The sequence below is a fragment of the Pleurodeles waltl genome, chromosome 7, assembly GCF_031143425.1.
Source record: "Pleurodeles waltl isolate 20211129_DDA chromosome 7, aPleWal1.hap1.20221129, whole genome shotgun sequence".
Classification (NCBI taxonomy): domain Eukaryota; kingdom Metazoa; phylum Chordata; class Amphibia; order Caudata; family Salamandridae; genus Pleurodeles; species Pleurodeles waltl.
In genome coordinates, this window is record NC_090446.1 from 1,086,532,464 (window position 1) to 1,086,552,828 (window position 20,365).

Consider the following 20,365-nt stretch of genomic DNA (forward strand, 5'->3'; position numbering starts at 1 on the left):
CTTGGCTGAGCAAGTGTTTGTTGGCTAACTGTTTGTCAGCAGGATGTATTGGTTTCTCAAGTACAGTGTGCCCTCCCTTGCATTGTGACTTGTGACACAGGTGTCCGTGTGTCCTCACTGGGGGTGTGATGATAGTTCCATGCAGAGTTGAAACATGAAAGTGTATTAGAAACGTTCAATTGAACATACCCAGGCCATCCCATCCCTTAAAACTTATGCATTGTATTAGTGTACAGGTTATTGTGAGACTTCCAATTTGCAAGGTGACATTTAGGCAACCACAGTCATGAATGTCTTCACACTAAGCTGTAGAGTAAACTCCAATGTGTGAGAGGTTCAATGGTGACTTGTGAAACATGGCTAGTGATGTGAGTACCTCAGTGTGTTCCTGTCTAGGTGTTGCTATTGTGGTGTATGGGTTGTTTATCCTAGAGGGTTTCTGTGCAGTGAGTATATAAGTAGATTTTTGTCCTTACCAACAAGTAGTCCATTGCCATACCGTCCATCCTGGAAGTGTTGGTTGATGGTGGAGTGACGGAAGATGAATGCGTCATGTACACTCCCAGGATATTTAGCCACAATGTTGCTGATCAGTCCTTGGTGATCGACTATGGCCTGCACGTTGATGGAATGTGTGTGCTTCCTGTTGCGGTAGAGGTGTTCACTCGCAGCAGGTGGCACAAGGTGTACGTGTGTGCAGTCGATTGCACCAAGGACGTGCGGAAAGCCACTGATGGCGTAGAACCCCTGTTTAGTTTCCTGCTGCTTCTGCAGTGTGTTAGGGAAGCAGATGTGGTGGGGTGTCAGTCCAATGATGGCATCCAGTACTTTAGGCAGGAATGCGGAGAAAGATAGTTGTGAGATTCCACCAACCAGGGCACCAGTTGTCTGAAAGGAGCCACTTGCCAGCATGTGAAGTACGGCAAGCAGCTTTGTTTCTGTTGGGATAGTGCGTGGAGTCACTAAAGTGGGGGCCAATTGCTGTTCAATATTTGTCAGCAGCTGCTGAATGGCCTGCCAGTTCAACCGGTACCTCTGGATGATGTCTCGTTCCCTGAGGCCATGCAGGGTTGTTCTTGGGCGGAATATCCTCTCCTGCCTTCTGCGCTGTCTTTGGGGTCCCTGCTGTTGTTGTTGTGGCTGCTGTTGTTGCTGCAGGGCTCTGCGTCTACGTGCACGCTGAAGAAAAAGCACCTCCATGTCTCCCTGTTGCTGCTCTGCTGCTCTGCTGCTCTGTTGTTTGTTCTGTGTGTTCTGATTAAGTACAGGTGTGTTTGCCCCATTTTAACGCCTGCCCTGACCCAGGCGTTAAAATTTCACGATATTCGTGCTTTGCGTGATTTTTTTGCGCCGCCTGCCGTGCAGGAGTGATTTTTGCCCGGAATCATAAATACGACGCACCGCTATGTGCATCTGTTTTTGGACGGGAACGCCTACCCTGCATGTCATTAACGCAGGGCGAGGTGCCGCTTCCAAAAACTGGCGCACATAGCGCCATTTTCCTGGTGCGCCGGATCGGGCGTCAGGGTTTAAATATGGGGCAACGTTTGCGCTGAAAGTGCGTCAAAATTTTTGACGCACATTCGGCGCAAACGGAGTATAAATATGCCCCTTTATCAGCATTATAGTGTAATGTGTTTGCCCCTGAAAGTTCTAACATGGGCAGCTGGATAAATAAACAACAGTAACATAGCTGTGTGGAGGGCAAGCGCCTCTTTTGTGGAAGCACACAACTTCTGCTCAATCAAGACGTTTTCCTGGAACCCAACATATCGGCGGAGAGCCAAAGCCCCTCTCTGGTGATTTTTTAACATATATTTTTATTAATTTTTCATGTAGTGACTGCTTTGATATTCGTTACAATAACTGCACATAGTTGCATTGCAGAAATATGTCGAACAAGGCATTGTCTATTTATGCGTATCTTGTCATTATTTCTACTAACAGTTTACGTGTACGCATATCAAGTAGTTAAGGCAACAACAGTGAATAAAAAGAAAGAAGAAAAAGAGATAATCGTATTCTTCCATGTTTCACGCACTAAAACATTATCATTGATATAATCATTGCTATTTGTTGACAACATGTCTAACATCAAAACAGTGGTCCCATCTAAACTATCTGAACATTAATACCATTTGGTGGTTTGATCCTGTGTCTGCTACGTATAGTTTGTCCAGTACAAGTACATCAAATGTCTCTTGATATCACTGGGCCTTACTGTGTATGAATGTCCAATATTGAGACAGTGTTCTGTGTCTCCCCTATGACTAATCTCAGGGAGGACACTCATCATTCTTAGCTTCAGTTTTTACCACAAAAGCATCCCAACATTCCCCACCTTATATTGGTACCCCTTTTAATTTCATAGCTGAGTAGCAAGCAGCTTCAGTTCATGTCCACGCCAAGAATATTCTCAGCCACTCCCTCACCTCTGGAGCATCCGGTGCTTTCCAGTGCATAGCCATTTGATGTTTAAATAAGATTAAAGCTAAATCAATGAATCCGTGGGTGTGTGTCACCTTCGGATTGCGTGCTTGGATCCCCAGAATGCAGGATTTCAGTGTAAGTGCTAAGATGTGTTCCGTAAACTCACTAATAGTTCTTACTTTCATGTCCCAAACATGCTGAAGAGTAGGGCAGTCCCATATCATGATAGAAATTCGCCCCGGCAGATGTACATTGGGGACATGTCGGACTTGCCGCTGGAAACATGCATGCTATTCTATGTGGGGATAAGTACATTTGATGCAAGAAATTAAATTGTATTTACCAAAAGCGTACCAAAAGCGTGCATTGCAAGAGACATCCTTTATCTGTTGCAGCGCCTGTGTCCATTGACTATCAGTTAACGAAGCAGTCAATACCGCATCCCATCTCACCCATACTTGTGTAACCCCTTTGGCTGCTGTACCCTGTAGTGCCAGTTAAATGATGGTGATTGCACACCTGTTGCCCCCATTTGTGAGCAAAATATGCAGTGTTTGGGAGCAAGGAGGTTCCTTACATCCTCCCCCCATTTGGTTAGTAACCATCATTGCAGCGCATAGTATGTTAGGAAATGGCCAATAGGGATCTTGAATTTGTCTCGGAGTTCTTGAAGTGATAAGAGGGTGCATCCTTATATACATCTCCTAACGTCGAGAGACCCTTTGTTTTCCATAGTTCCACCACAGTTCAACTGGGAATGGTGACCAGGACTGGCATCTGCCAAAGGGGAGTTTGAGAAGGAATCTGATTTATCGTGCTGTACGACATATTTCGCCAATCACATGCAGGCTACCCTCATCTGTCTACATTCCACAATCTGGTGTGGTCTCAGGGACATCAACCAGGAATATATCGGGGTACCATTGAGGACTCTCTGGATCCAGGATCTTTCTGAAGAATCCTCGGAGCCCAGCCACCACATTGGCCATTGCAATTGGGCCGCTGCATTATACTATTCATAATTGGGTGCTCCCAGTCCCCTTCTAGTTGTGGTGTCTATAATACCGACAAAGTGACTCATTACCTGCCACCAACCCAGATCAATTTGGTTAGTGTACTATGCCCTTCTCTGAAGAAGGCTCTAGGCAAGTAAAATGGGAGAGCTACAAAATAATATGGTAGCCGGGGTAATACTAGCATCTCGGCTATTGCAATTCACCCTGCAGGGGACAATGGCAAAGAGATACAAAAGGGCAAGGATTTATGTTTCCCTTTCGGGGTTTGTTCAAATTGCTCTCTGAGGTCACCTGGGTCATGATAAATCTGTATTCCCAAGTATTTAAAAGTGTCATCTTAGGTGATAATTACGAAAAAGATCTTGTTGCAGCACAGGAACTAGAGCTAGTGGGTAGATACACGATTTATCCCAATTAACTCACAACCCCAACATCCCTCTAAAACCCTCCATCAAGGTCATTAAGCACGGGAGTGTAGGGAGGATGTCGTGCAGGAACACCAATGCATCATCCGCATACAGAGAGATTACATGGGACTTTCTATGGATCGGGATGCCCCATTGTTCTGCTCAATGCCTCAGCTCACATGCCATTGGTTCCATAGTGAGAGCAAACAACAGTGGTGACAAAGGGCATCTGTTGGAAATGGGGTCTTTGGTTGGCAGTCAGGTTACCCACTGTCCAAGCAAGGACCCTCACTCTAGTCAGGGTAAAGGAGACTCACCCTCAGTTAACCCCCGCTCACCATTTTGGTAGCTTGGCATGAGCAGGCAGGCTTAACTTCAGAAGTGATTTGTAAAGTATTTGTACCAACACACACTGTAACTCAGTGAAAACACTACAAAATGAAACAAGACCAAAATGACAAAAATCCAACATACACAAGTCAAAATATGAATTTTTAAAAGAATAAGAGTCTTAATCCTTAGAAAACAGTGAGAACGCTGTTATTCCACAAAAGTACCTGGGTAGCGTTGAAATAAAGCTTCATAGGCAAGTGTGCATTGAAAAAGCCCAGCGACATGTCGATTTCTCACCCACAAGCGAGAACATGCATCGTTCCTCCTCTAGTCAGGTCCGCGTGCATCATTTCTTCTCTCCCGCAAGAGAGTGATTTGTGGATTTGGACGGGCACCTCAGGTCCGGGCAGGCTTTACATTGATTTTCCATGCCCAGCACTGTTGCGTTGAAATCCGGTCACACGGTGTCAAAAAAACGTGCAGCGTGGGGGCTTGCATCATTAACAGCAGCCGCTGCATGTGTTGTGCATCTTTTCTCCAGCCACATTGCATTAATCTCCCAGCCACGATGCAGGAGGATCGTCGATTTTACCCATGAGGCTGGCGGCATGTCGAAGTGGGTGGTGCGCCAAAAGTTTCCCAGCACGGCCGTCTTTGCGTTGGCTTCTGTCCTTTTCCACCAGCAGCACCTTTCAAGGGCCCAGAAATAGGTTAGGGCACCACTTCGCAGGCAGGACTCTCAACAGAAAGCCAAGGTGCTGGCAGAGAGAAGTTTTTATTGTCCCTGAGACTTCAACAACAGGAGGCAAGCTCAGTTCCAGCCCTTGGAGATTCTTCACCAGTGGGAATTCACATAAAAGTCAATCTTCGTCCTCTCTCAGGCAGAAGCAGCTACTGCAGGCCACCCCCGCTGAGCACAATCACAGGCAAAGGGGCAGTACTCCTCCTCTAGCTTCAGTACTCCTCCTCCAGCTTCTCCAGCTCTTCTTCTTGGCAGAGGTTCCTCTTGGTTCCAGAAGTCATCTGATTTTCAGGGGGTTTGGGTGCTCTGCTTATACCCCTTTCTGTCTTTGAAGTGGGCCTACTTCAAAGAGAAGTCTCTGTTGTTTTTAGGATCCTGCCTTGCCCAGGCCAGGCCTCAGACACACACCAGGGGGTTGGAGACTGCATTGTGTGAGGGCATGCACAGCCCTTTCAGATGTAAGTAACCACTCCTCTCCTACCCTCAGCCCAGGTGGCCCATCAGGATATGTAAGCTACACCCCAGCTCCCTTTGTGTCACTGTTTAGAGGAGATGTGCAAACAGCCCAACTGCCAAACTGACCCAGACAGGGAATCCACAAACAGGCAGAGTCACAGAATGGTTTAAGCAAGAAAATGCCTACTTTCTAAAAGTGGCATTTTCAAACACACAATCTAAAAACCAACTTCACTAAAAGATGTATTTTTAAATTGTGAGTTCAGAGACCCTAAATTCCATATTTCTATCTTCTCCCAAAGGGAATCTGTGCTATAATGATATTTAAAGGCAGCCCCATGTTAACCAATGAGAGAGATAGGCCTTGCAACAGTGAAAAACGCAATTGGCAGTATTTCACTGCCAGGACATGTAAAAAACACATAAGTACATGTCCCACCTTTAACATACAGTGCACCCTGCCCATAAGGCTACATAGGGCCTACCATAGGGTTGCCTTATATGTATAAAAAGGGAAGGTTTAGGCCTGGCAAGAGGGTGCACTTGCCAAGTCGAATTGGCAGATTAAAACTGCACTCACAGACACTGCAGTGGCAGATCTGAGCCATGTTTACAGGGCCACTAATGTGGGTGGCACAGTCAGTGCTGTAGGCCCACTAGTAGCATTTGATTTACAGGCCTTGGGCACCACTAGTGCACTTTACTAGGGACTTACTAGAAAATCGAATGTGCCAATCATGGATAAGCCAATATACACATATATGAAGGAGGACTTACACTTTAGCACTGGTCAGCAGAAGTAAAGGGTCCAAAGCAAACAAAACAGCAAAAACAGAATCCAGCATGCAGAAACAACATGGGAAGTAGAGGAAAAAAGTTAGGGGAGACCATGCCAATGATGCCAAGTCTAACACGTATCCGCCCAGCTGAAAGTTGGGAGCAACTACCCAACCTCATGGGAGTTCTCATCACTAAGGTGTAAAAATCTTGATAGACCATGAGCATTGGCGTGGTCGGTGCCAGGGCGTTGTTCCACCGTAAAGGAGATGGACCACCTCAACAATTTGGGATTCTCACCCCTCCTCTGCATTTACCATCTGAGGGGCCTGTATGAACCCAGAAGTGAGTCCCAAATAAGTAGGGTATTAACTTCTTTAGTTCGCAGACCACAACAAAAGCTTTTCCCTCAATTGCACTCCACCTACGTTCCATGGGAAGTAACCTGCAAATGAAGGTTACAAGTTGATCTAGACCATTGTCATTAAGCTGAGAAAGTACTGTTCCAATTCCATGCTCTGAGGAGTCTGTTTGCACAACAAATTTCTTGGAATAGTCAGGTGCCTTCAGCACAGGTGATGTGCACATGGCAGCCTTCAGGGCACCAAAAGCTGTCTGGAAAAACTCAGTCCAGATCCCATTTCTGGGCTGCTTCTTGGAAGTGAAACTCAGTCAAGGGAGCAACAATTGTGCCATACCCCTTGACAAACCTCCTATAGTATCCAGTGAGACCTAAAAAGGCTCTCACCATAGTCAGGGTCTTAGGGGGTTCCCAAGCTATTATGGTTTCAATTGTTGGCTGTACGGGTGCCACTCCCCACCTGTTGTCCCAAGTACACCACAGAACCCTGCTCTATTTGGCACTTGCTTGCCTTAATAGTGAGGCCTGCCTTCTGCAGGGTCTCAAACACTTTACAGAGGTGTTGCAAGTGTTCCTCCCATTTGTAACTAAAGACAGCAATGTCATCCAGGTAGGCGGCACTGAAATCATCCAGTCCAGCCAACACCTGGTTGAACAACCTCTGAAAGGTGGCAGGGGCCTTCTTCATCCCTAAGAGCATCATCCTAAACTGGTAGTGCCAATCTGCCAGTAACCAAAGGTAAGATTAAACGTACTTAGGTACTTGGCAGCTCCCAACCGGTCAATGAGCCCATCAGCTCAGGGTGATGGGGTGCACGTTAGTCTTAGTGATCGCATTGCGTCCCCGTTAATCAACACAGAACCGTAGTTCTCGAGTGGCACCAGGAGCAGCAGGCTTGGAGACCAAAACCACAGGGCTGGCCCAAGGGCTACTGGAAAACTCAATTACCCCCAACGCTAACATTTTAGAAACTTCATCTTTACTGTTAGCCCTCACCCTGTCAGTCACTCTGTGAACTTTGTGTTTAACAGGAGGACTGTCCCCAGTGTCCACATTGTATGTACACAAGTGTGTGACCCCTGGGATCAGGGAGAGCAGTGAGGTGAACTGACCCAATACCTGCGACAGTCCCTCTGCTGCTCTGGGGGTCAGACAGGGGGAGAGGATCACTCCCTCCACAAACCCATCTTTTTCTCCAGCAGACAGGAGGTCAGGAAGAGGCTCACTCTCTTCCTCCACCCCATCATCTGTTGCTAGGAGCATGGACAATTCAGTCCGCTCAAAGTGTGGCTTGAGCCGGTTCACATGCAGGACCCTCAAAGGGTTCCTGGGAGTCCGCAAGTTCACCAGGTAGGTGACTTCGCTCTTGCGCTCCACCACCTCAAATGGCCCAGTCCACTTGTCCTGGAGCGTTTTAGGCTCAGGTGGTGCCATCTCCCACAATTTTTGACCAGATTGAAACTCAACCAGAGTGGCATTTTGGTCATACCAGTGTTTCATGTCTTCCTGGCTTGCTTCCAGGTTCTCTTGTGCGAGAGCTCTGAAGTGGGCAGTCTGGTTTCTCAGAGCCAGCATGTAACTGAATACATCCTGGGGGGGGGATTACTAGGGGCTTTCTCCAAAGCCTCCTTGACCAGACTCAAAGGTCCCCTCACCTCACAGGGTGGCCATACAACAGCTCAAAAGGACTAAAGCCAAGTCCTTTTTGAGGCACTTCCCTTTAATTGAACAGAAGCCATGGCAAGAGGACGTCCCACTTCCGCCTCAAGGGCTCTGACAGGCCCATAATCATGCTCTTCAAGGTGCAGTTGAATCTCTCAACCTGACCATGTCTTTGAGGGTGATACGGTGTGGTAAACTTGGACGTTACCCCACACACACTGCATAGAAACTTCATATAAGTTGATATGAAGTTGGTACCCCGATCGGACACCACCTCCTTGGGGAACCCCAGGCGGGTAAAAACCCCCATCAAGGCACCGCCCACCACAGGGGTAGTGATCGATCTCAAAGGAATGGCCTCCAGGTACCGATTGGCATGGTCCACCAAGACCAGGATAAACCTGTTGCCCATGCCTGTCTTGGGATCCAGAGGCCCCACAATGCCAATACCAACCATTTCAAAGGGGGTACTAACCACAAGGAAAGGTTGGAGGGGAGCCTTGCATTTCCCCCACTCTTGTCACTTGCCTGACAAGTTAGGCAAGACTTACAATAAACATCTGAGTGCCTGCGCATTAGAGGCCAGTAAAAGTGGGTGACAAGCCATTCAAAGGACTTGTCCTGCCCCAAATGACCAGCTAAAGGCACGTCATGAGCCAGATCCAGTAGGAAGGCTCTGAAGCACTGGGGTGCCACCAGCACACGGGCTGACCCAGGCTCAAGGACCTTAAGCCTGCTATATAGGAGGTCATCCTCCCAGTAAATCAAATGTGATCCAGGCTCCTTGACAGATGCATGGTCTGCAGTCTTCTGCCGCAACCCTCCAGAGTGGGGCATATTTCCTGTGCCTCGTGGAATGCTTCCCTGGTGGGATCCCTTCCTGCTGCCACTGTAATAGCTCAGGGACCTCGCCCATTTCAGCCACCTGTTCCCTTTGTAGGCGTGAGGGCCTCCCCCTCAGGTTCAGCCTCCTCTTGGACCGTGGGAACTTCTGGGGCCAGTTTCCCGTGCCCCTTGCCCTTCCTCCTTCTGGCAGACACCTGGGCCACTCTTTCAGGCTCCAGGGTCTCCTGATCACCCTTACAGGCTGCCATAGACCGGGTAGACACACACACCCACCCAGGCGGACCCAACATTTCCAAGTGTGAATGGCGCTCCACCTACAGCCAGGGGGAATCCTCAGGTCATTGCCAAGCTAAAAATCTACAGGCATGGTTGAACTCACAGCTACCTTCAAGGAGCCTGGGACCCCCATCCATTTAAAGGGAACCAGCGCCACTCTGCACAGGCGCTCTGAGTTGTCCACTGCAACTACTTGGTGAAGTACACGGGATCTATCTGCTCTTCAGACACCAGGTGACTCATCACTGTAGTCACACTGGCTCCTGTGTCTCTCAGAGCCTACAGCCTCTGTCCATTGATGGTCACCCACTGCCAGTACTTCTTAGTGGTATCAGGCAAGAGGGTCCTCTGGAACATCTCACTGTCCCCTAGTGAGACAAGGGTCATCTCAGCTGGCTTTAACATACACTGCACTCCGCCCATGGGGCTACCTAGGGCCTACCTTAGGGGTGTCTTACATGTACAAAAAAGGGAAGGTTTAGGCCTTGCCAAGCTGAATTGACATGTTAAAACTGCACTGACAGACACTGCAGTGGCAGGTCTGAACCATGTTTGCAGGGCTAATAATGTGGGTGGCACAACCAGCGTTGCAAGCCCATAAGTAGCATTTGATTTAAAGGCCCTGGGCACCTCTAGTGCACTTTACTAGGGACTTACTAGTAAATCAAATATCCATTCATGGATAAGCCAGTGTACACATACAATTTATACAGGGAACACTTACACTTTAGCACTTGTTAGTCCAGAGAAAACAAAAGTGCAAAAACAGAGTCCAGCACACAGAAACAACCTGGGAAGTAGAGGCAAAAAGTTAGAGGAGACCATGCCAATGATGCCAAGTCCAACAGCACCCTGTCGAGTACCCCTATAAACAGTGAAATCATCCAATATTTTAATACCTGTATGCACCCTTGCCATCGGGTCCTCATATAGGCCCTCATTATGACATTGGTGGTAAAAACCGCCTACCGCCACGGCGAAGGCCGCCAAAAGACCGTCACCACGGATAACATCCGTCCGCCATATTATGACCACAGACAGATTTCCGCCACAAGAAGTGCGGAAATCCAGCTGTGGCCATACTGGCGAATGGCAATAAGGTGGCATTGCTACCACCACCAGCGCCACTCCAATAGACCACTGCCAGCTGTATTATAACAAATAATACAGCCTGGCAGTGTTCTGCTGGCGGGCTCTGCAGGTAAGTCGGGTCTCCGACAGGAGGGGGGGGGGTTGTGTGTGTGCGTGTGAGGGGGTGTGCATGTATGTGTGAGTTTGAGAGTGAGTGCGAGTGTGTGTTTAGTATTGATTGCATGCGTGTATGAATGTGTGTGAGTGCATGTATGTATGGAAGTGTGAGTGCATGTATGTATGGAAGTGTGGGTGCGTGTATGTATGGAAATCAGAATGCGTGTCTGCAGGTATGTTTTGATGTGTGTGCGGATGTGTGCGTGAATGGATGAATGCATGCATGTATGTATATGTGAATGAGTGTGTGTCTGCATGTGTGTGTGTGTGTGTGTGTGAATGGGGGCATGGATGTAGGGGGCGTGGGTGTGTTTGGAGAGGTATGGGGGGTGGCGGCCTCCTATCAGTGACAGGGAAGGAATTTCCTGTCACTGATAGGGCCTACCGTAATGGTTTTCGTGGTGTTACGAATGTCACGAAAACCATGGTGGTAAGCAGGGACATAATACCGCTGGAGGTGGCACAATGGCTACCGCCATGGCGGTCAGAGTGGTACATTGGCGGGTTGGCTTCAGCCAACCTGCCAATGTCATAATGTGGCGGTAAGTACCGCCAGACTGTTGGTGGTACTACTGCCACATTAACGCTGACCGCCGAGGTCATAATGACCCCCATAGTGTCTTAATCCAACTTATAAAAACCGGGCCAAAGCCCACATGGACAAGGGTAGCCCATAGAAATCCCTATTCCAGAGTATCGAAAGCCTCCTTGATATCTAGTGACACTGCACATATCCCATTACTACGCCTTGGCACCATATCGCCAAGGTGACGCAATCGCTGAATATTAATGTAGGCATTACGGCCAGGAATAAAACCCAATTGGTCTGGGTGTACCATGCTACTATTTATGGGGAGAAATCTAGTGCCCAGTATTTTCTCCAGTATTTTACAGTCCAGATTTAGTAGGGACACGGGCCTATAGGAGCGGACATCTAATGGATCACGGTCAGGTTTAAGTAACACCACTATCAGCGCTTCCCTAAGTGTCCAGGGTAGCTGATCCATCTGTCGGGCCTCATTGAAGACCTCTAGTAATTTGGGCACTAATATGGCTGTATATTGTGTATAGTATTCGACAGGAAGACCGTTGGTCCCTGGAGTCTTGTTCCTGGCAATCTGCTGTGTTGCTAGTTAAATTTCAGCCAGTTGCAGTGGTGCTTCTAGTTCTTCTCTATATGCTGGTAAAAGTATGGGTAGTTCCAAATATTTGAAAAAGTCATGTACATGTTCCCCAGGGGTTGGAGGTGTAGCGCTATACAGTAATTGATAGTATGTTCTAAATGCAGAATTTATGGCCATCTGCGTGTTCTCAATCTGCCCATCCTCTAACCGTATTGCTCCCATTGGTTGCTTAGTTCTATCTTCTTTGATTAAACAGGCTAATAGTCTACCTGAGCGTCCCCCTCCGCATTTGTGTTGCCATTCTTTGCCTGTAATCATGTCTCGCCAATCTTGTGTCGACCTCTTTATATTGCCCTCTTAGCTTATGCAATTTCTCCACCGCTGCAGGTTCGCCCACCATTTATCTCTCTAGAGTTCTCATTTCTGTCTCTAGTTTAGTCACTTCAGCAGTTAGTACTCTCCGAACCCCCCATGCCGCCCCCATACAGTGTCCCCTCACCACCACTTTATGCGTCTCCGATTCTACAGCCCGGGTAGTTGCTGTGTTGTGATTATGTTCAAAGTAAGTGGTCAGTACTGTCGAAAGATCCACCCTGTATGGGAGATCTAGTAGAGCTTCTGGCTGCAGTTGCCAGGTGGGTATCGCAGACCGATCCCTGCCCCATTTCAATGAAAACATCAGTGGAGAATGATCAGAGAGCTTGTGCGCCAGATATTTAGTCCCCTCAGTTCTCCCTCCCAGTGAATCACTACATAGGAACAAATCAATTCTTGTGTGAATGTCATGTACTGGTGAATTGTAAGAATATTCCCTTACCAAGGGGTTACGCATTCATCAAACATCACAGAGACAATGCTGTGCCATCTATTCCTGCAATCGGCATGACACGTGGGTACTTGCCGATCCCTGTAAAGTGGGAACCATTCTATCCATTAGAATATCAGGCACACACTTGTAATCACCAACCTGTATATCCGGAGTCTGATGGTTTAGTAGCAATACAGATGGTAGGTATCAAGAAATGCCATCTGGCCAACATTCCGGCCATAAATCCCTGCTATCACTAAAGGAGAACCATCAAGGTGTCCAAGATCACATATCTGCCGTCCCTGGTTGATCTTTGCCATTCGTACTATATAGGGCATTTTGGAAGCGATCCATATCAGCATCCCCTAATGTAAGCTGAGGCAGTAGTGCTATATATCTTCCCCCTCCACCTATTTTGAATTGCAGTAAGCATAGATTATAAAATATGTATCTCCTGTAATATTGCCACATGTATATGGCAGCGTTTAAGATATGACTGTATTTTACATTGTTAGTAATTTTGGCCATCCCTCTTACATTCCATGTGAGAAACCTATACCGAAGGGTGTAATTAGTGAAGAATTCACCCATGAAGGTGTTTGAGTTTGTGCCCTTGTTGTCGTCCATTAGGGCCCTTGAGTAGGGGGATCAGGGATCCACTGCCATTTCTAGAACTTGGAGGCCCCATATCTCTAGAGCTATAATGGAGTGCCCTGATCTCTGTTTCTCATATGTGCCGAAGATCCTGTATATCACAGTGCATTAAAAGAATTACGGTAAATAGGTAAGAAAAATAGAAGAAAGCAAACATATTTAACTGAACATCCCCCCTCGCTGGTGAAACACAGGGTCTCCAGCCTGAATTCCCCCAAGAAACATTAAAAGCAAAAAATATCATCTGCTTTCCATCAAGTATAAACGTCATTCAATGTGGTTCTTCTCTGGAGGCATGGCACTTCCCAATAGACACCAGGCCTATTCACCTGCCCGCCAGTGACCAAAACAATTTCCCCAGAGCCACATTCCCTTCCCACCTCCTGGGCTTATTGTAGTGTATCTAATTTTCCATTAGATCAAAGAGAGGGTAAAATGAGTTCAGTATCCCCACTTTCTTGTAATGGTAACTTATGAAAAATGTTCTGTACTGAATACATCCTGCTGGTGTATTTCTACAATGTAAATATTGAAAGTGCCTCATAGTCTTAAACACTAAGGGGCATATTTATGAAAGGCGGCTCTGCACCTAGTCCAGCCCCACTTTTCTTGTGCTCTTTAGCTCCCCCCTAACACCACCATGTGTTAAATACATCATCAGAATTTTTGGTGCTAGTTTAGTCCTTTGCAGGATTAGCGTAAAAAATGTTGGCGCTAATCCTCTAAAGCATCCAGAGTCCTATTGTAACCAATGGGAGCCTCCTTTTAATGCCTGCTTAGAGCAGGCATTAAAACTGCCGACAAAAATAGTGCAAAGAAACCTATTAGATTTCTTTGTGCCATTTTTTCTGCCCCCTAATACGGGAACGCCCCCTTTTCATACATTATGCCTGGTGCAGGCATTATGTAGCACAAAGGGTTACAAAGTGGCACAGTGCATGCATTGCCCCACTTTGTAAATATGGCACAGCGTTTTTGGTCATCTAACGCCACATTAGCATAAAACAATGATGCTAATGTGTCATTAGAATGGCACTAGGCCCTCTTAAGTCTTGTCCTAAGGGTGCAATTTAGAGTTTGATGGGCAGTAGTCTTCCATTCAGGATGGTGAAGGACATTCCAACGTAATTTATTATTTGGGGGGACAGAGTTTATTCCATCAGGGCTGATGGAGGAGCCACCTCTCAAGTTTGGAAATGACCAGCAAGGTGACAGTCATTTCTGAAGCATTGACAGAAACTGCTGTCACAGCAGTTCCTGGCAATGTTTTTTTAAGTTTGACTCCATCAAGCTTATTTTTTTAATTTTCAAAAAGAAAAACATGAAGCAGGATTTTCTTTTTGAAATAAGTAAAAAAACACCCATCTCCCCATGCCATGGCACTTTTCTCCCATGGTGAAGGAGGCTTTAGAGAATTTTCACTTCCTCTTACCCCCTGGGTTTTCCTGATGGTGATGGGCTGTGAACACTGATCTGTTTATTTGCCCATCTAAATAAGGTGGGCAGATATTGTATTGTATTGTATTGTAATAGTATTTATATAGCGCTTACTACCCCTGACGAGGCGTCAAATCGCTTTTCGGTGAGTACCACACTACTCCGGAACCCAACAAGACTTAGTGATGGACTAGTATCGGGAAATATGAGTATAGTTTTAGTATTATTATGAGTTCATTTGAGCAGGGATTCATAGATAACTAGTATAACAACCCAACCAGGAGCCATGCAATGACCCACCAACATGCCAAGCACAGAACAACATACACACATACACACACACAAACACACATGAATACACACACACATGCACACATATATGTACATACAATACATAATTAGAACCATGGGTAAATATACTTAGTCAAACAGGTTTAAAGAGTGTGTGTGTATTTTATTGTTATGACATAGTAGCAATACATATTTTCTAAAGAACTATACATAACTAGAAATAGACACATGGGGGGTCATTACGACCCTGGCGGACGGTGTTAAAGGTGCTGTAATACCGCAAACAGGCCGGCGGACAAAAAAAGGGAATCATGACCCTGGCGGAAACCGCCAACAAAGACAGCCACTTTAACACACCGCCCGCCACGGCGGTACAGACAAGCAGCGCAGCGGTCACCGCCAACAGACAGGCGGGAGACAATGTACCGCCCACACTATCACAACCCGCCAATCCGCCACCTTTTCCGGGGCGGAGTCACCATGGATAAAAACACGGCGGAAACAGCTTGTGCTATGGGAAAACGCTCACCTTAACATATCCCACGAGGAACGACGACTCCATGGACCCCGAACTCCAAATACTACCTGCCCTTGTCTATCTGCTCCTTTACGACCAACAGCGAAGTAGGCGCAGAAGATACCGGTGAGTACTGCACCTACGACACAGGGGAGGCAAAAGTTAGGGGGACACCCACCAAACACCCCCACCCCCACCCTCGCATATTACAACATACACACCAATGCAGTCAAAAATATCACATTAACAACCCACAATCCCCCCGGAAGAATCCAAAGACAAAGCGAATTTCGGTCAAACATTGTAATGTGCCAATATACATGTCATACAAAAATATACAGATATATATGTCTAAATCACTCATAATTATATATACAATACAAGAAGTAGTGCAGATATGTAGACAACAATGTCCGTGCACCAACAGTCCAAAAATGCATGGGCGAGGCCCACAATAGATACCTGACCAAAATCGGAGAGAACACTGCCGGGGCATCAGATAGAAATAAAACAGGCACCTCAGGGGGAACGGAAGGGGGGGCACCTCAGCCAGATGAATGCGAAGCCAGATCCACGACAGGGCTCCATGCCCATTGATGTATCCTGGGGAGTGCAAAGCCACAGTCTCTCAAGTCTCTACAGTGGGTGGCTTGCCCACTGTGCCATCCTGGGGAGTGCAAAGCCACAGTCTCTCAAGTCTCTACAGTGGGTGGGTTGCCCACTGTGCCATCCTGGGGAATGCAAAGCCACAGTCTATCAGGTCTCTACAGTGGGTGGGTTTCCCACTGTGCCATCCTGGGGAGTGCAAAGCCACAGTCTCTCAGGTCTCTACAGTGGGTGGGTTGCCCACTGTGCCATCCTGGGGAGTGCAAAGCCACAGTCTCTCAAGTCTCTACAGTGGGTGGGTTGCCCTCTGTGCCATCCTGGGGAGTGCAAAGCCACAGTCTCTCAAGTCTCTACAGTGGGTGGCTTGCCCACTGTGCCATCCTGGGGAGTGCAAAGCCACAGTCTCTCAAGTAGATGCAGGTCTCCACTTGTTCTGGAGGGGGACTGGTGCCCAGACTGGATGCGTCTCCCCGTGAAAGTTCCTGTCCTGTCACTGTCCCAGCTGCACATGGGATAAGGATGCCTGATGTGGTGGTCCATTCATTCCTACACGGTCCATGCCCGGTGCTTTGCCGTTGAGGTTCATGACTGTTCAGCGGTGCATTGCCATGGCGGTCTTTGCCCTGTTCAGCGGTCTTCACCATGGCGGTCTTTGCCCTGTTCAGCGGTGCTTTGCCATTGAGGTTCATGAGTGTTCAGCGGTGCTTTGCCATGGTGGTCTTTGCCCTGTTCAGCGGTCTTCACCATGGCGGTCTTTGCCCTGCTCAGCGGTGCTTTGCCATTGAGGTTCATGACTGTTCAGCGGTGCTTTGCCATGGCGGTCTTTGCCCTGTTCAGCGGTCTTCACCATGGCGGTCTTTGCCCTGTTCAGCGGTGCTTTGCCATTGAGGTTCATGACTGTTCAGTGGTGCTTTGCCATGGCGGTCTTTGCCCTGTTCAGCGGTGCTTTGCCATTGAGGTTCATGACTGTTCAGCGGTGCTTTACCATGGCGGTCCTGATACTGACATTGGTGTGTGGCATGACGATCTCTACACTGCGCATTGGTGTGTGGCATGACGTTCCATCATTGGCCAGCGGGGCTGTGGCATCCTATCCCCTCCTGGGCTGTGACTCTGGCGGTGGTCTCTGGACCAGTGACGATACTTGTGCCCTCCTGGGCTGTGACTCTGGCGGTGGTCTCTGGACCAGTGACGATACTTGTGCCCTCCTGGGCTGTGAATCTGGCTGTGGTCTCTGGACCAGTGACGATACTTGTGCCCTCCTGGGCTGTGACTCTGACGGTGGTCTCTGGACCAGTGACGATACTTGTGCCCTCCTGGGCTGTGACTCTGGCGGTGGTCTCTGGACCAGTGACGATACTTGTGCCCTCCTGGGCTGTGACTCTGGCGGTGGTCTCTGGACCAGTGATGATACTTGGGCCCTCCTGGGCTGAGACTCTGGCGGTGGTCTCTGGACCAGTGACGACGGTGCTGGCGGTTGTGTCTGGACCGCCGGAAAAGATGGTGCACTTCTCCGCCGTGACACTCACAACAGGCTGGGCACATTTCCTCTGGACCTTCCCCACCTTTTTTGGAGTTACAGCTGACTCACCAATCGCCTTCGATCCCATTTCACTTGTTGTCCCACCAGGAGTCTTGACACAGTCCCGTCGTCCACTCTCCAATTTTGGAGCCTTTACAGGGGGTGGGCTGCCAGTGCCTTGGCTCCGGGTCCTACTGCCTGCCCTGGTGGACGGTGCACTCCAAAAACCTGGAACACGCACCACAGGTACTGGAGGCTTTTTGGCTGAGGCGCTACAACGGGACTGATGAATTGGAGGGGGGGCAAAAAGGTCAATTTGACAGAGGGACAGTTTCTGACGGACACTGGGATGGGTAGCTGGAGGGGTTCTGGGAGTGGAGGAAGAGGAGGTGGTTGTAGGAGTTGTCACTTTAGCTGTTTTGGGTGCAGGTGCAGGTACTGGAGGCTGTCGTGTGGTGGATGGATGTTGGGTGAGTGATTGCCGGCGTTTGGGTACTTTGGGAGGGGGCGTCACAGACACACTGGGAGAGGACACAGGGGACGTGTAAATGGCAGTGGAGGTGGTGAGTGCAGGTGAGCGGCTTGTGGTGCTGGGTGTCCTGGTGCGAGTCGTAGTGCCTGTAGATGTGGTGCTTGCAGGTGTGTGTGTAGACGAGACTGGGAGGGAGGAGGGAGAAGAAGAGGAGGGGGACACAGTGGAGACAGTGGATGTTGCTGTATCCGTATGTGTGTGATGCTTGTGTGAGTGCCTGTGGTGTGTGTGGTGCCTATGTTTACTTGAGCTACTTGTGTGTGTTGACTTGTGTGCATGCTGGTCTGTAGGTGTGCTTGGGATGGGCTGGGGTACAGGGGATTGGGTCTGGGTGGAGGAAGTTGGAGGGGGGAGGCTAGACACAGGGACAATGGCTGCCATCAGTGCTGAGGCCAGAGATTGCAGGGTTCGCTGAAGGATAGCCTGACCAGAATGAATGCCCTCCAGGAATGCATTACCGTGTTGCAACTCTCACTCTACACCCTGGATGGCATTCACAATGGTAGACTGCCCAACAGTGACTGACCTGAGGAGGTCAATGACCTCCTCAATGAGGGCAGCAGGGGTGACTGGGGCAGGGCCTGAGGTGCCTGGGGCGAAGGTGATGCCCACCCTCCTGGGTGAGCGGGCACGGGGCGAATGCTGAGGGGCTGCTGGGAGGGCGGTGCTGATAGGGGAGGTGGCGGCTGTACCTGTAGAAGTGGGGGGCACAGATGGTGCCGCCACCACAAGGGAACTCCCATCGTCGGACGAGTCCCTGTCGCTGGTTGCTGATCCGGTGACCGACGTGAAGCTCCCCTCGCCCTCCGTCCCACTGGTGCATTCAGAGTCTGTGGTGTGGCCCTCCATGGCCATGTGGGATGCAGCTCCCTCGTGCTCCAGTGCCACTGTACCTCCGCCTGATGATGCTGATCTACAAAAGGACAGGGAGAGCAGATAAAGGGGGGGAGACAGAAGTAAGAGAGTTTTAGTGCATGGCATACCTCTACGGTTGGCGGACAAGACAGACGCAGCAGCCCTATGCATTACGCCGTGCTCCTGCCCTCTGCACATGCAATTTCTGGGATATGGCCTACATGGCAATGGTGGACATCTGCGCACATGGATGCCACAGTTGCAACTATACCTCAACGTGGCACTCTTCTGAGGTGGGGTAGAGTGCCACATGGCCTACATTACAGAGGGGCCTTGCCTACCTAATTCGCCCTGGCCTATGGACACCCACGGCCCACCTCCCCCACCCAGACCCCTCCACTGCACGCAAAGTCCGCAGACTGAGGTTGTACTCACCCCCTTGTGTCTGCTGTGATGTCCTCAAGCGCCCATCCAACTCCGGGTAGGCCACCGCCAGAATCCAGAACATCAGGGGGGGGTCATGTTGCGACGGGCACCCCTCCCACGTTGGGAGGCTATCCCCAGCTGAGCCTCCGCCGTGTTCTTGCTGCAGCGGCGAATGTCCTCCCATCTCTTCCGGCAGTGGGTGCCCCATCTCTGGTGGGCCCCCAGGGTCCGGACCTCCTTGGCGATGGCACGCCAAATGTCCCTCTTCTGGTGGGCGCTGACCTACGTGACATGCACAAGGGAAGAGGAACAGTCATTACCAACTGCACCATCATTGTGAGTGGCCACCTCCCTACTCTGACCATGTGGCCCATTTATTCCCATTCTTTACTGTAGTATGAACTCTGCCCCATTCACTCTTCCCCCAGCCCTGTCCACCCAGGCCTAGCCCATACAACGTGCTCCCTGTGTACTAACCTGTTGGTCTGGAGGACCGTAGAGTAGCATGTACTGGGGAGGACCCCATCCACAAGTTTCTCCAACTCCTGTGCAGTGAAGGCAGGGGCCCTTTCCCCAGACGCAGCAGCCATCGTCGCTTCCAGACCGAGGTCGCCGCAGCACTAGGAGTGTAGGTCCTCTCCTGTCGAAGGTCAGGTATCTAGTGATTGAAGAGATAGAAAATGGCGGTGACGTCCGCGGCGGTGACGTCCGCGGCGGTGCGCATCATCACCGCCAGCGCACCTGTTCATTGGCTCCTGGGACCCATAGGGTCCAATGTTAACCAATGCAGCAGTGCGCCGCGGTCTACGACCGCCTACCGCGACGGTGTGCAACGCCAGCGCTGTTTCCCCACAATCCCATTGTCCCAGTTTAGAGGTCAGGCAGCCGCCATTTCAGGGGCCCACATGGATTCTTTTTAAACTGTGTCACACATACCGAGGCCTACACTCAACACACAAACAGGAAGGGTTTTGTGTTTGGTGTCGGGTTCTGTGTAACTGTGGGTACATACCTGGAAAAATGTTGACTCTGTGGTCG